General features: G+C 44.4%; 1 protein-coding gene across 1 annotated transcript in view; it reads right to left on the bottom strand.

Moving 5' to 3' along the window:
• The window catches only part of LOC146696634 (transmembrane protein 132C), a 168,748-nt gene that overhangs the window by 33,742 nt on the left and 118,506 nt on the right, over positions 1-16,500 (bottom strand). The gene's annotated exons all lie outside the window — the stretch shown is intronic.

The following is a 16,500-nucleotide window of genomic DNA, read 5'->3' on the forward strand; positions in this document are numbered from 1 at the left end:
TTCTGCTAAAGAGACAGTCTCACAAAAGCTCAGATTTCCTTGATTTCAATAGGCGAGAACCCGAAGGCATCTTTTTCTGTCCCCACTGTATTGAAGCTTTGCCAGCACTGAAGATGTGTTCCTACTATTTTTTCCCCCCTTTTAACAGAGAAATCTTCCTCTTGAGTGATGCCTGTTGAATTAAACGTCTCATTTGTTTAGTGTTTTATTGCTAAACCTGACAGGCACAGACAGGACCAATCTACAGTGGCTGACTTCCTGTCCATATTCATATATATCCCACAGTCACCGGGGAAGTACACAAGAGCCGTGCACTCGCTTTCCAAAGACTTGTTTGTGAGCTTTCCAATGGAGCTCATTCAAAGAGAAAGAAAAAAAAGAAAAGGAGGATTAAGTTTGATTGAAAGAAAGCTCGTCGTTTGTAAGGCTGGTCATTTGTAGCATCATTCAGCTTTGGAGTGAAATGATTATTAGCTGAGCCAAGAGATACCGATGAATCACAAAAAAACCCACTTAATCTTCAAATGGCGTTTCATTACAATTTTATAGACTGTGACAGTGTTATATAGCAATATAAACCCTTCTCTTGCTGTGCCACTGACTTTGATTCAATTCGTCTTAAAACCGAGGAATGCTGTAAATTAATTCCACGTCTGCTGGGATTCCTCCATTTTCAGAGGGTCATCTATAATATATGATAGGGTAAATGGTGGGGACCTGGTGAAAGCTGGCGCTAATGTTAGATTACAGCAGCTGGATATGACCCGAGAGCTGTAGAGAGCGAAGCCTGGCAGTAATAAGCCACAGCGGGATCGCACGGTGATGCATCAGCGGTCCGCAAGCTCGGACATAGACAGCGCAATTAAACACATAATAGAGACCAGTGGCGAACATCAGCAGGTTAAAAAAGTGTGAATGAAGAGACAATGAAATATGGGCCTGCGAAACTAAAAGAAATGCACGTGTTCTTACTATAGATCAGGCTGGTCTTTGAGATGCAAGCTTTATTTTGATAGTTCTGAATGTGCCATTTATAATACCAGTGCTACTTTTAGCATGTAAAGATTTCTCTGAAGGCCTCCTCTGCGTCGTATCAGAAACAGCGGGAGAAAACAGCAGCCTTTGATAGGACCAAATACGTATTGCATTTAATGTGAAATTGGCTGAACAGGAGATAAGACACGCTATAAAATAATTGGTTTCTGTGTCGTGTTACGAAGCGAGCTTCCTTTGTACTGAATGCAGCAGATTACAACTCTAACAAATTAACACATCACGTCAAAATGCAGTATTGCCACTATGTTATCTTTTAAATTATTTATGATTTATGATCTGTTGTTACAAGAATAACAAGGCCTAAGATGAGCGGTGACAAACAATGTTTTCATCAGAAGAAATGACGAGAACGATATGCGACATACAGTAACTGCGAACGTCGGCAGCATGGCTACTGACTTATGAGCAAAACGTACAGTTAAGGATATTCTGTGTTTATGTCATGTGTCAATGTCGCCTTTAAATGGGGAGTAGGGATTATCTTTATCAGATAATATTATTTCTTTAGGAGGCCTTGCAGGGAGGAAAAAAAGATACTAGGCTTTCTTATAAAGACCCTTAACAAATAGGATCCTCATGATGACAGCCAGGCAAAGATGCTATAGCTTAGTCACACCTGAAACACCATCTCCAGTGAGCATTGATTTAGAACAGTGATGTGCAGCATGCATCTGAAAATGACACACACATTTAATAAAAACGGAGTACTTTTTATTCCTTCATGCGAAGCAGCAATAAAAATGAGAACTGGCCCGAAACTGTATTGTACCAATCAAGATGTTCTCAGGTTTGAACGGTGGTGTCCTTCACCTCTGCATGCATTATATAGATTTTTAGCCGATACCTTTAGAGACACCTCTAAGTATGTGGGTTGAATGTTAGTTTGCATCTCACCTGTTGACGCCGGTGTTTGTGCTTTACTTACGAGCCGGTCTGGCCCCTCAAGTCTAATACATGGGATTCTTTTTGTCCAATAAGGTGCAGGAGAACTGCCTGTCTGCTTTATCAAGGATCTCTCTGTTAGCATTCAGCACGCTGCTGAGGCTGGTAATGTGCTCTGGGCCATAATTTCTGCCCGTGTCTCACTTGGATCTGAAAATAAGTGAGATTTATGGTGTCAGCCTGAGTGACACAGGCAGCATGAGAAGCAGCAAAGCCTGTCCCGTCCCGCTGTTGCGATTAACTTCTGCTTCAGCCCGGCGTTAACACATCCATATTCTGACCCCGCCATCGGCGCTGCAGCTACAAATGAACAGGTCAAACACATTGTCGAGTTGAGGATTTTAGGGCCTGCATTATTCATAGCGCGGCAGACAGAGGAGAGTGTGGTAAATACAGTGTAAATGCTTAGCGTGTGCACCTGTTTGTGTCAACCCCCACGTCAATGTGGCTGTCCTGAAGCCAGCAGGATGCCAAGATAAAACAAAAACGTAAAAAAAGAGAAAGAAAAAGACATCAGCGTTGAAAAATTCTACGAGTGTTTTGGTTTGACTGACGACTCATCATTGGATGTGAGCATCTTTATGATCTTTCATGTCATTTCAAGAGCAGGTGCATTAAGACAGCCGTGATGCCTGCCAATAGTCAGCTTAACTACAGTGAATGAAATATTCATAGTTGTGATAAACATTTTCATCCCTTGGTGATAAAGTATATGTACGTGTGAAGAAACTGAAATGGGACAACAGGAACGGCGAATATGCTGTAGACATTAAACGCCACTCAGACAGTGTCCTGGAGCTATTAAGCAGACTAAAAGAGACATGTCCTTTCATCAGCTTTCTCTCTCCACATTGTGCAATGCTCAATGTGGCACTTCCTCCCCTCGATTCTAGTGGGCGTTTAATTGGCTAGAACAGAGAAACATGGAGGAGAGTGGGAATAAAGGCCTTGGTAGCGCCATGCAGAGCGATACATCACTGCATGACAGCGCATTGAAGTGGTGGGATGATTGTGAAGCCAACACAGTGCCTTTTAATGAGGGTCTCTCTCTCTCTCTTTCTTTCTCCCTTGCGTCGTTCTCTTTTCATCCCACTTTTACTTCTCCAAGTAAGAACAGGTTACTCTCCTGCCTTCATTTCCCCCTCTTCCTTGTCTCCTCCCAGCTGATGGGATAAAGGTGGCTGCGGTACGCGGCCCATCTCCGCTTGGCAGTCAACCCTCACTGCCTCCTAAAAGACATCTAACCGCCTTTCAGTAGCAGTGCCCTGTCTGGGGTACATGCCGGTCAGAGATCTGATCTGCTCATTACTGTGGGCTGTGGCTGGCAGAGAGAAGATTAACTTGATGGCTGCTTTGATACTTGATCTGTTCAGCTTAAAAGGAGATGTAATGAGGACATGGACATGGATGAACTGGCACCTCAGAATAAAATGTATTGTTAAGGGGGCCACTTTTGTAGATACCTCAGTCAATAATTAAGAGACATCAAAGAAAGGGTACCTTTTTTCCCTATTAAAGTACAGAATAAAAATAAGCCATGAAAGGTGTCAATGCGTGAAAGAGTGTATATTGGGTTTTGTGCCGTTTTTTCCCCTTTAAAATGCACCGTCACTGCCTCGGTAGGAAAAGAGGCAACTGATTAGCATCAGCTGTTTCATATGTACTTCATAATCACTGTGAACATCCATAATTAGTCAGCTGTTTCTCTAGCAGCTGCCTAGTAATATTCAAACACTTGTACAATATAGAAATTACGGTCCAGTGTTTTTAAGCTTTTAAGCTGTTTTCACGCATGAACTCTGAACTACGTCTCCAGAATCGAGTCAGGACACTGTCTGCTGTTGCTCTCTGCACAATGTAACACACAACAGTACATTCTCACTAGTGGAAATACAATACTCCATAGGCTTACCGGGGATATTCTAACATAGATACAGCTGAAAACTGGTACCTAGTAGGGACCTAGTAGGGTGTCTGAATGCATTTTTGCATTTTCATATGCAGCTTTGGTAAGGTAACAGCTTTATTCTGCTTATATACAGTACATCCATTCCATGTCTACCCCCTTCACAACATCATGGGAGAACTAAGATGTGCTGTATGCAGTGATTACAGCAAAAGTTTACCATTTATCAAATACCACAATGAAAACAAGTTACATGCATGTTGGTTTAATCATTTAAAAACTGAAAATCAGGAAAATAAGAACTTAAGTTCTGGTCTGTTGTGGCCATTTTCGAAAAATAAATAAATAATGCTACTTGTTTCCTGGGTGAGGGACCAGACAAAGAGCGATTCAGAAGACCCTTATGAAAAGAACATCGAGGGAACAGTTTACCCTGCCCGGGATAGGGTTACCGGGGCCCTGCCCTGGAGCCAGGCCCGGGGAGGGTGCCCAAGGGCGAGCGTCTGGTGGCCGGGCCTTAGTCCATGGGGCCCGGCCGGGCACAGCCTGAAGAGGAGACATGGGCCCATCCTCCCGCAGGCCCACCACCCGTAGGAGGCGCCATAGGGGTCGGAAGGTGCTGGAAGGTGCTCCACCTGGAGACTCTGTTGTCCTGCTGGGAGACTTCAATGCTCACGTGGGTAACGACAGCGAGACCTGGAGAGGCGTGATTGGGAGGAACGGCCTCCCTGATCTGAACCCGAGCGGTGCTTTGTTATTGTACTTCTGTGCTAATCACAGTTTGGCCATAACGAACACCTTGTTCGAACATAAGAGTGTCCATAAGTGCACGTGGCACCAGGACGCTCTAGGCCGTAGGTCGATGATCGATTTTGTAATCGTATCACCAGACCTGCGACCATATGTTCTGGACATTCGGGTAAAGAGAGGGGTTGAGCTGTCAACTGATCACCACCTGGTGGTGAGTTGGATCAGGTGGCGGGGGAGGACGCTGGACAGACCTGGTGCACCTAAACGCGTAGTGAGGGTGTGCTGGGAATGTCTAGCAGAGGCCCCAGTCTGTGAGATCTTCAACGCACACCTCCGGCAGAGCTTCAACAGCATTCCGAGGGAGACTAGGGACATTGAGTCCAAATGGACCATGTTCAGCATCTCCATTGCCGAAGCTGTTGCATTGAGCAGCGGCCACAAGGAGGTTGGTGCCTGCCGTGGTGGTAATTCCCGAGCCAAATGGTGGATACCAGAGGTGAAGGGAGCCACCAGGCTGAAGAAGGAGTCCTATCGGGCTTGGTTAGCCTGTGGGACTCCGGAGGCAGCCGACAGGTATCAACAGGCCAAGCGGAATGCGGCTCGGGCAGTGGCTGAAGCAAAAACTCGGGTGTGGGAGGAGTTCGGAGAGGCCATGGAAAAAGACTTTCGGACTGCCTCGAAGAGATTCTGGCAAACCGTCAGGCGTCTCAGGAGGGGAAAGCGGTGCTCTACCTGCACTGTGTATAGTGCTGGCGGAGCGCTGCTGACGTCGACTGAGAAAATTGTCAGGCGGTGGAAGGAATACTTCGAGGACCTCCTTAATCCCACTGACACTTCTTCTGAGGAGGAAGCAGAGTCTGGAGATGAGGGGAATGACCCGCCAATTTCCGGGGGTGAGGTCACTGAGGCAGTTAAACAACTCCTTGGTGGCAGAGCCCCTGGTGTTGATGAGGTCCGCCCCGAGTTCCTGAAGGCTCTGGACGATGTAGGGCTGTCCTGGTTGACACGCCTCTGCAATGTTGCGTGGAGGTCAGGGGCAGTACCCGTGGACTGGCAGACCGGGGTGCCAGTCCACGGGGTCCCCCTTCTTAAAGATGGTGGTCCCCATCTTTAAGAAGGGGGACCGGAGGGTGTGTTCCAACTACAGGGGGATCACACTCCTCAGCCTCCCTGGGAAAGTCTATGCCAGGATGCTGGAAAGGAGAGTTCGTCCGCTAGTCGAACCTCGGATACAGGAGGAACAATGCGGTTTTCGTCCTGGTCGCGGAACACTGGACCAGCTCTTTATCCTCTCGAGGATACTTGAGGGTGCATGGGAGTTTGCCCAACCAGTCTACATGTGTTTTGTGGACTTGGAGAAGGCATTCGACCATGTCCCTCGGGGTGTCCTGTGGGAGGTGTTGCGGGAGTATGGGGTGTCTGGCCCATTGCTATGGGCCATTCGATCCATATACAACCGTTGCAAGAGCTTGGTTCGCATTGCCGGCAATAAGTCGGACTCGTTCCCAGTGGGTGATGGGCTCCGCCAGGGCTGCCCTTTGTCTCAGATTCTGTTCATAATTTTTATGGACAGGATTTCTAGGCGCAGCCAAGTGGCGGAGGGCTTTCGCTTTGGTGGCCTCAGAATCTCATCTCTGATTTTTGTGAATGATGTGGTTCTGTTGGCTTCATCGGGTGAGGGCCTCCAGCTCGCACTGGAACAGTTCGCAGCCGAGTGTGAAGCAGCGGGAATAAGGATCAGCACCTCCAAATCTGAGGCCATGGTTCTCAGCTGGAAAATGGTGGAGTGCCCACTCCGGGTCGGGGATGAGTTCCTGCCCCAAGTGGAGGAGTTCAAGTATCTCGGGGTCTTGTTCGCGAATGATGGGAGAAGGGAACCGGAGATCGACAGACAGATTGGGGCTGCAGCTGCAGTAATGCAGATGCTGCACCGGTCCGTCGTGGTGAAGAGGGAGCTGAGTGTAAAAGCGAAGCTCTCAATTTACCGGTCGATCTACGTCCCTACCCTCACCTATGGCCACGAACTGTGGTTAGTGACCGAAAGAACGAGATCGCGGATACAAGCAGCAGAAATGAGCTGGCCTCTCCCTTAGAGATAGGGTGAGAAGTTCGGCCATCCGGGAGGGGCTCAGAGTAGAGCAGCTGCTGCTCCACATCGAAAGGAGCCAGCTGAGTTGGTTCGGGCATCTGACAAGGATGCCCCCTGGGCGCCTCCTGGGTGAGGTGTTCCAGGCATGTCCCACCGGGAGGAGGCCCCGGGGCAGACCCAGGACACGCTGGAGAGATTATATCTCTCGGCTGGCCTGGGAACGCCTTGGTGTTCCCCCGCATAAGCTGGAGGAGGTGGCTGGGGAGAGGGAGGTCTGGGCCTGTTTGCTTAGGCTGCTGCCCTCGCGACCCAGCCTCGGATAAAGCGGATGAAGATGGATGGATGGATGGATACTTGTTTCCCACTATTACACTTTTTATACTGAGCTGAGCCTTTAATGCCTGCAGTTTCTTATGTTTCATATGCACTGTCAAAAAAAATAAACTGATTGTGACGATTGGCTATACAGCGAATGAAGCCATTTCAAGTTATTCAAATATTCATTATTTGGTGAATACTTTAGCTGAATCCTTGTTGCTGCTTCGACTCTTTGAAGTCCCTCTGAGCCTCTTCCGTCTAAATCTGACTATATAACCATTTAGATAGTCGGGTCCTTGACTGAGGTGCCTCTTAGTGAAGTAAAAGAATAAATCATCTTCCTTCTGTTCTTTATTGTCTTCTTGCCCTCACACCCTTCAAAAGAAGGGCAACCAGTGATGTATGAAGAACTCCTCTCATTTAATCTGCTTGCACAGTTATGCAAGAGGATTCGCACAACTATTTATGGACAGTATTGATCTTTTAGTCACGCTGACTTGCTCTCAAATGTTAATTATTTATGAGTGCACATAAGTTATGGGTAAACTCTGACTATGTGGAAGTGTCACAACGACATGCTGTAGACAGGCCAAATCTCTCCACAGGTAATTGCTTTATTTGTGCCTCATTCCTTAGCCTGTGTGGATTATTATTATTATTGTGGGCTCTGGTTAATGTCGTAAGATCTAAATAAGTTTGGAAAAAAAATTACACAAATGCATTGCAATGGGAGACATATTTAGTTTAATATGACATTGTGAACGGGCATTCAATTATAAAACCCTGCTGCATCTATTCATCTTCAGGCAATCTGTAAACCTGCCTGTCCATGAAAATACATTAACAGACTTATTAGTGTCTGTGCTTGCAAAATTAAATATACGTGGATAATTGAGGACTGCTCCTAAAAGGACAGAGCCATCCTCAAGAGCCCGTTGGCCCCGAATTGCCACCCTTGCTGAGAAAGGGAGCTTGTGAATAAAACATGGCTGCCTGCGGAAGCTCTGCATTTTAAGTTTATGGGACGAATCCTCTTGCAGTTCTCATGAATACTATACCTATAATACATCTAGATCAGTGGGTCAGAAGGGAGGCGAAGACGTCCCTGGCGAATTTCCATAACAGTCAGAACCCAGAATCAAGGTCAGCCACCATGGACACAATCATCTCGCCTAGAGATGAGCGCGAAAGCTGCGGGGGCTCAGGGGAGGTAGCCAGTCGGTGCTTTGAGTGATGCTGGCTCCTGTACACCTCGTGCGTGCCCCTGCTGTTCGCCCATTGTGTAAGAGCCCAGAGGCCAGAAGGCAGGGAAACAACCCCGCCTGTGCCAGTCTGCTCAATTTCAGCCCGATATCTATCACACACAGCCGATCGATGAAGAGTTCTTCAGCAACAGCCAGCAATGCCTGTAGGGGAATGACCTCTTGATCTCTGTCTGATTTCTTCACCCGTCTCTGATCGAGATCCATACTGCCAGCTTAGCTTGGCTTAGCCTGGCTTAGCTGCCCTCTGGACACAGACCTCTCTCAACAGGCACAAAGGTCAGCTCTATTGGAGAGTCCATTACTGCTAAAAAAAATACACACATTCCTTTCAAACCTCAGTGGGTAAGGATTTAAAGTCAGAGTGAATAGAACTGGACCGGAATGTGAAGTAGGATGTTAACAATCATGGGGAGATGTGAGATATGGACACATGTCACTCTGAAATTGATCTGTCAGTCTGCATCCCGCCCTTTGCGTCATCCCTGCTTTTTTCTTCTTTTTTGAGCTGAACAAACTTTTTTTTCAGCTCAACTTGGCAAAGTCAGGATAGAGAGGTCTGCAGCGAAAGCGATTTAGGTTCAGCGCAATGTATTAGAAAAACAAAACTATAAGTGGTTCCACAGGGCGGTGCAGGTCCTGGGCATTTTCTGTAGGTGCTGGAAAATAAGGCTGTGCACAAATACGGTGTTTTATGCATGAATTATGCAACACTTCGGAGACCATCTTCCGAGATCTGCAGTGGCACAGTAAACAAGTCCTCTGACCTGACTTGTAGAGAAGCTTTCCAAACCGCAGCGGAAAGGTTAGCTGTCTTAATGGTGATCCGCTAATTTGCAAATGTCACTGTAATGAGCAAGCTTTGAGAGGTATCATCCTGCTCACCTATAATGTTTGTTCTCTGTTTAATAAAATGACTTTAAAGTCTATCCAAGTGACAATGGCTTTGCCATAAAAACCTCAGTGTGTGTGCTCGTTTGTGTGCAGTGGTGCAGTGAAAAGATGGTTGTTCTCGCCGTAAGTGCAGTTATGGGGTGTCAGTCCCTATCGAGAGCATTTTTACATCCTGCGATGACAAAGGAGCAAAGGCACGTAGAAAATGTTTAGGCACGCAGTCTCGAGTACTCAGATCATGGTTTAGAAAAGCATTTGTCACAATCGTCCGTCCTAGTTAGCATTACATGTAGTGTGCCACGTGCATACGGCAGCTCCTCAATTAGTGCTACCACTTCATCACCAGCCTCTAAGCTGTAGTAGATGCTAATGGACTGTTTGCTTGGGATGCATCCATCAGCTCTTTATTGTAAACTGCATGACTCATGAGAAGGGGGAAAATGCAATGTTTCATTAAAACAGCAGGGGTATCCAACACAGGCTTGGCCGTAGTGGAATAAAGTGGCTAAGCTTTTCAGAAGACCAAAATCAGGTTTTTGGGAGGTGGGATGGGTTTTGGGGGAAGGTGGTTGTGAAAACTGTACAATGTATGATTGTGTAATACACAGCTTGCATGATTTTACCAGTGCCCTTGATGGGTTTTCTGCAGGATTAGCTGGGATGTAAGTGCTCATCTCTATGTTTGACTATATGTTTGATGAATGGCACTCCAGATTTCACTTGCCTGGTAGAGAAAAGATATGCATTGCAACAGAGGGAATGGAATAGAAAGGAGTAAAATAAAACATTGGTTGGAAGATGCTGATAGATGACTTTATCATGCGAGAGCAGAAGTGGCCAGAGAGGGCCGGGGTGATGATGTATTGGTTAACAATACATTGAAGCAGTACGTGAAAGCTAACGGCTTCTTTCATTTCTCCTCATCTCTATGCCTGAGAATGCTCGTGTGAGTGAGCACAGTTTGGTGTCTCGGCTGGAATAGGAAGACTGATGAGTCAAGATATGATGTATGCCCTGTCCTCCCGCTCCCTCTCCATCACCGGGCATCCACAGGATGGGTAATGATGATGAGGGTAGCCTGGACAGGAGCACATTACTTTACGATGGTAAAAGATAATGGACCAGCCTCCTACTGTGCAGGGGAATCTGCTCAGGCATCCAATTACTGCCCTTAAAATCCATCTCAAGATGACAGAAAAAAACCCACAAAGCTTTTTCACACTTTTACTGAAATGGAGGATGCCCGCATTAAGGAGACGGAGGTTGAGAAGGGAGGCAATTAATCTGCATTGTTATTAAATAAATTTATGCTCATCTGGAGCAAACAGGAGAAAAATACAGAGTGGAAAAAGGTCTCAAAAAAGAAGAAAGCATCTAAAAAGTAGGGGGAAGAGGAGACAAGCTAGGACAGCCACAGTGGTATTACAGTCGACAGAGGGAGTTCAGAAGCCTTCCCTCGCTCTAAACTGACGGAAACTTTTGAGTACTCTTTTCATTTTCGTCTTTTGAAATAATTGCTGCATTTGCAGAACTCCTGCTTCACAGTTTGAAATTGGTGACAAAGTGGAGAGCAGCGCTCTAAGCCCTCCCAGTGCAGGTGGATCTGTGACAACACACAGGAGGAGCCCTCTTCAAAGAGAGCAGAAAAAGGAGCGCTCATCTTTCAAAACGATGTCAGTGCTTTCCCAGAAGCGTCACCCATAGCAGAGCCATTCACTTGGCATGGGTAATGAAATAAAAGGAGCTTTTTATAATAATCACTTCAAGCAAGGGCGCAATAATTTAGAACATGCCATAAATGGGGAGGGAATGGGTCTGAGGAGCCGCTGGAGTAATAGACCATAAATGTGATCAAACCAAAAATCAGCTTCCCATTACTAATACTCATTAGCTTTATTACGTTATAACCTTTAGAGACGTGGTCAGTTATGGATCTGCGTTGAGTTTATGAGATTTCTGCTCTAAAAACAATTAGAGCAGTTTTTAAAGTACGAGTGACAAAATTCACTCCAGCTTATTAGACTAATTAGAGCTAATTACAGATGAAAAACACTTTCTAGAGAAGCTGTTGTGTCAACAGATGCCTTCAGCATGCTTTATGAAGTTTGGAAAATTGCCCTCTGTGATTGCGTTTGTCTGCCATCCGCTGCTTCTGCTCTTCTATGCGCTTGTTTTTCCATTTTTTCCATATTATCTATAACTTCAATGTGATGTCAACATTACTGATTTTTAAGCACGGTTACCTTAAAAAAATTACAACAATATCCATAATAGAGAAAGACAAATGCAAATAAATACGCAAAAAAAAAGCTAGTGGTTTGGCTACCTGGAGCTCCAGCAAGTCACATTTTTATATTTCTGTGACACAAAATTTTATATACCCTAAATTTGCAGGGTGTAAAATTTTCACTGCGGTCAACTGAGTTGTTTGCTATCAAGTGCATACCATAGCAACAATGGCTGTTATAGGAAAAACATGTTTAAGTCACCGAAGAGTATAAGAAAAGCTAATTTTAGAATGTAGTTTATAAGTTGGCTGGGATCTGGATCTGTCCCGGAGCTTTTCCCTATCAGTGGATGGCTGTCAGTCCACTGTTTATGCCAGCTGTCAATGCCAGGTGAAAAGCACCCACTTTTATTTACTCTGGAAGAGACTGTAAGAATCTGTGAAAGGAGTCTGATATGAGTCAGTGAGTAAGAGACGCTCATTTCAGTTCAGCTGAGGAGATGCTCAACTGTCGGCAAATGCTGCTGTTTTTGTGCCGTTACCTACTGTTAGCCTCTGTTAGCCTCTGTTTGCCAGCATTAGTAAAACTTTCTTTAAAGTAGGCCATTATGCACCCACAGTCTAGCGCTAGGCTGCGATGCTTAGCAAATAAACTCTCATACAATGTGAGAATGTAATCGTACTGTTTGTTAGAGAAAAAGTCAGATTTTTTACATTAGCTAGCATAATGCTAGCTTATATTCAGGTGTTGTTGCATAGCCAGCTCTTTTTGTGGTGACAGGGACACGACAGGTAACTGTGGCAATAACAGGAATAAATGAGGATGTTTATGTATGTTAGAGTCATGGGGAGGAAGTGAATGATATTTTAATAAGATGTCAGTGGCACTGTCGCATTCCTTCGGATTTTAGCTTCTTTGGTGAAGCGAACCCCTTCTGTGATGATAAAACAAAGGTACAGTATGATCCTTCATATGTTAAGAATATAAACATCCCTTTGCAGCACGTCTTTTCCTTTGACGTACTATAAATGTGATTACGGAGAAGTCCTGTACTCAAATATGGTGGGGGATCATGGCAGCTTGCACAAGCAGCAAACAATCTTCTGTGTATTTTTAATAGATTAATTATGGGTTTATGAGAATGCATCAGTTTATTGGAAGATGTAATGAAACACTATTCTATGTATATTTTTGTAGAGCATATACATTTTCTATTAAATAACCTAAAAAATTACTGGCTGTGCCTTTAAAAACGCAACTATATATTAAATTTGGTCAGCCGTCAGGTTTGTACTGTGAAGGAGTATCAGTGTTTCTGATAGATGTAAGAGCATGTAAGTGTATAAACATTAACAATTAGTTTTGAGACAAATGAGAAACTGAATAACCATAATCTTTCTGACTGTTAGATAATTTAAACTGTTAAACTCCTTGATACATTCACCCAAGTATCCTTTAGTTGATGCTGTGTGCTCAGAGAAGGAGAAAAGAACAATTTAATGTCAGAACAGAAGACAGTTCATGGGATATTTTAGACAATAACAGTCAGCTCTTGGAAGGAAGTAAACCGGGCAAGCCAATAGAGATTAAAGTGACTTGGAAAGGTTGCAAATAGGACAAGTTACAAATTGTGATGGCTAAGTGACTGGATCAGAACATCTGCAAAACAGTGTGATGTTCCTGAGATGCTGCGGCTTAACAAAAGCAGTCAAAAGAAGGATAACTGGTGGGATTATGGATGTTCTTGTCGAGCAAAGACTGCACCGTGTGGTCCAAATTCTTAGAAGAGCTTCTGTATCACTATCATAGTAAGAAGCAACCGAAGAGGTGAGACTGGCAGGGCCAACAGACCTGTACACTGCCACAGGACAGTTTTAACATGAGCCTAAAGAAGGCAGGATTGACCTGAATAAAGACTTGGGGCTATATGTGACATCAGTCAAAAAACAGGAGGTTTCACCCAACCCAAGAAGAAAAGGAAAGAACAGAAGAGACATTGACTGAACCAGGAAGAAGATTAGCAACAGGGATAGAAGTGAGTAACTCAGGCTCGACTTGGCATCAGCTGATCTAGGAATGTCATCCATAAAGGTGACCAAACAAACTGTTCTGTGTTTCTGAGTGGTCACATCAACTGACCAGGAAGCGGAATGACAGAGAGAGTTCTGACATTTACTTTTTATTGAGAAATCATCTTGAAAGTAAGCTCAGTCTCAAAATATATGACTCCCGGGAATCTGAGATGAAAAAGTAAGGCCCAGATGTGGCTCAGGAGGTAGAGGAGGTCATCTACCAGTCAAATACTGAACCTCAAATTGCCCCAGATGCATTCATCAGAGTGTGAGTGCGTGTTAGGAAAAACACACACAAACACAAACTTCAAGGCACAGAATAAAAGTGTCCGTGGAAGGGTGGATGCGGCTAGTACTAAGAGTAGCTTAGGAGTACTTGGCTAAAGATGAAGCAGACCGAACCTAACACATGGGGTGTTGGTTGGCTAGATTAGAGAGCAAGGTAGCAGGCAGCCGGCTAGCAGCTGAAAACTCGGGATCAAGCAGGGGGCTAGTGGGCAGTAGATTGGAAAGGAGCGGAAAGCCCCAGCATTAGGCATAATCCATAGAGGCCTCCTGAACATCATAATACCCTCTCAGATATTCCTTGCCCATGCTGCTTTGGCAGCATTAGGGCAACCCACATACCATTAAAGACTACTTCTGCTCCACGTTTTCCATTTTTGTGAAAATGGCAACTTCAGTTCCATGTGCAGAGACCAGTTTTGTTTTGATGTTAGATGTTGCTTTCCCTTTCGGAGGCAAGATGGTGATGGCGACACACCTGCAGGTGTGTGCGTGTGTAAAGGGGGTTTGATGGCATTGCTCTTACATTACCTTACTTCCTCTTTTCTATCAGCGAAGAGTGTAGCAGGGAGGAGGGTGAGGAACTTATCTCTGGGCTTTTTCATGCCACAGTGATCCCAAGTAATCTAATTCAGCCTTCCTCTTTCTCGCTTGTGTGCTTTTCTCATACTGGTGCATGCAGATTGCAAAAAGCCTTACGTGCCTGTGTGTATTTGTGGGTGTGCAGGTGGGAAAAAAAAAAAAGGGGGGGGGGGGACGACAGAGAAATACAGTTAATGAGAGTTAATGAGTTCTGGATGTATCTCCATCTATTTACGTTATGTGTTAAGTACTGCACCACTGGGGTGGCTGGAGTCGATGTGCACCTTTGGCTGTTGTCTGTGTGGGAGATGGCCATGGAGAAAAATGAAATAGCAAAGCAAAGAGAATATGTGTGCAGTCTTGTGCTGAACCCAAATAAAATGAAATTTTGAAAAAAGAAGTCCCCAAAAGAAATTTTAAACTTAATTTCTGATGATGAAAATGTCAGAAATGTTAGTATCAAAGGTATAGGCTGATCAGTGAAACCAGTCCTTTTTTATATACTTTATCCACACACTCACACGTGATAGCAGCTGCTTCACTGACTCACTGACAAGCCCTCTGAACAGATTAGAAAATCAAGGTAAGGAAAACAAAAATCAAAACTTTCAGTGCATACAGGGCACAGACACACAAATGAAGAGACAGTGCATCGTCTTTTTTATGGGACACATAACATCTTAGCGATCTTTAAGGCTTCGGTCTATAAGTTCAGCAAATAATTGCAATATTTAGTTAATTGAGATGCATTTTGTCGCAGTGATAAAATGTGTGATTTATACTTAGCAGTGAAAACCTTCCTCTGTGCACAATGGGTGGAGTGAAAATGCAGGGACGTGTCTGCAGGCTTGTGCACTCATTCACAGACTTCATTTTACAAAAACAATAAAGGCAATACTGCCAAGAATACGACCTGCACAACAGCTAAATACAATCAGATAATACAAATAAAGATTTTATTTACAGTGTGTTCACTGAGCGAGCGGGTGAAAAATCTCTGCTGGGGTCTCTTTTTTTACAAGCACAGGCTTTTGCAAAGTAATCATGCAAATCATCTTTGTAGTTTATGCCACTAGAAGTCATGTTTTCCTAGAGTAAGGAAGATGCACTGTTCATGCATCAGCGACATGAAAAAAGGGCGTGAGAGAGGGAACTCGAGCAATACTGAAGCATTAAAAACATAACTTCAATTATCCCAAGACTGGATCTGGGAGTGAGGATGCCTCAAATTCCTCTGAATTTTGGAACAGCCACCCACAGGCATCTATCATCTACGCAGCTACAGGCAATACTTACAGAATAACAATGACTAAGCAGTCAGGTCTGTATCATGCAGATCAGAAGCACCGAATCAGAAACAAACGCAATCTCTGCTTTAGTAATCAGCACCACTGTGACACTATGTCTTTCCCTTTTGTCAACACAACTCATTTCACTCATTTATTCACTTGAACGCTCTTGATCTAAATCAGAAACCGTGTTCTCCGGGTCGCTGAACAAAGCTACAAAGATGCATGAAATGCTCCTTGCATGAACCTCGACGAGGGATGAGCAACACAACCGACTACCTGCGCCTCGCTGAGGGAGACACACAGCTCCGGGCAAACCCTCAAGCCAGAGCCAGCCTTGAGACTCCAACTGTGGCCTGTTGGGAGCTACAGATGCTCTCTTCTTGCCCTGCTCCTAAACACACTTTGTGAGCACAGAGCAAACATCATTGCCTCTGCTTTCGCTGTCAAAACAACAGTCATGGAAGACGTTTAGAAGTCCTTTAGCAAAGTTAAAGCAGATACACTACAAAGAAACAAGTTAAAAAATAGAATCGAGTAAATGCAGTTATCTGTATTATCACTAAAATATATTTAAAGAATTAAAAGTTAAAATGCCTATTATGCAGAGTAGCTTAATAGCTTAGTTAAATATAAAGGTTTGTTATTGAAACATGGGTTTAACTTTTTGTATATACAAAAACCTGTTGTCGGATACATGCAATTGATTAGAAAGTGTAATAATTCTCTGTGAAATGTAATGAAGCATCAAATATAAAGCTGGAAAAGGAAAATAAAATGCTTCAATAATACTGTTAATTTCCAGCCCAGCTGAGGAGCAACTGTCT

Source organism: Copadichromis virginalis, linkage group LG12 (assembly GCF_057382275.1).
Source record: "Copadichromis virginalis isolate Kocher_CV1m ecotype Utaka linkage group LG12, C_Virginalis_male_GT1.1, whole genome shotgun sequence".
In the NCBI taxonomy this organism is placed as follows: Eukaryota; Metazoa; Chordata; class Actinopteri; order Cichliformes; family Cichlidae; genus Copadichromis; species Copadichromis virginalis.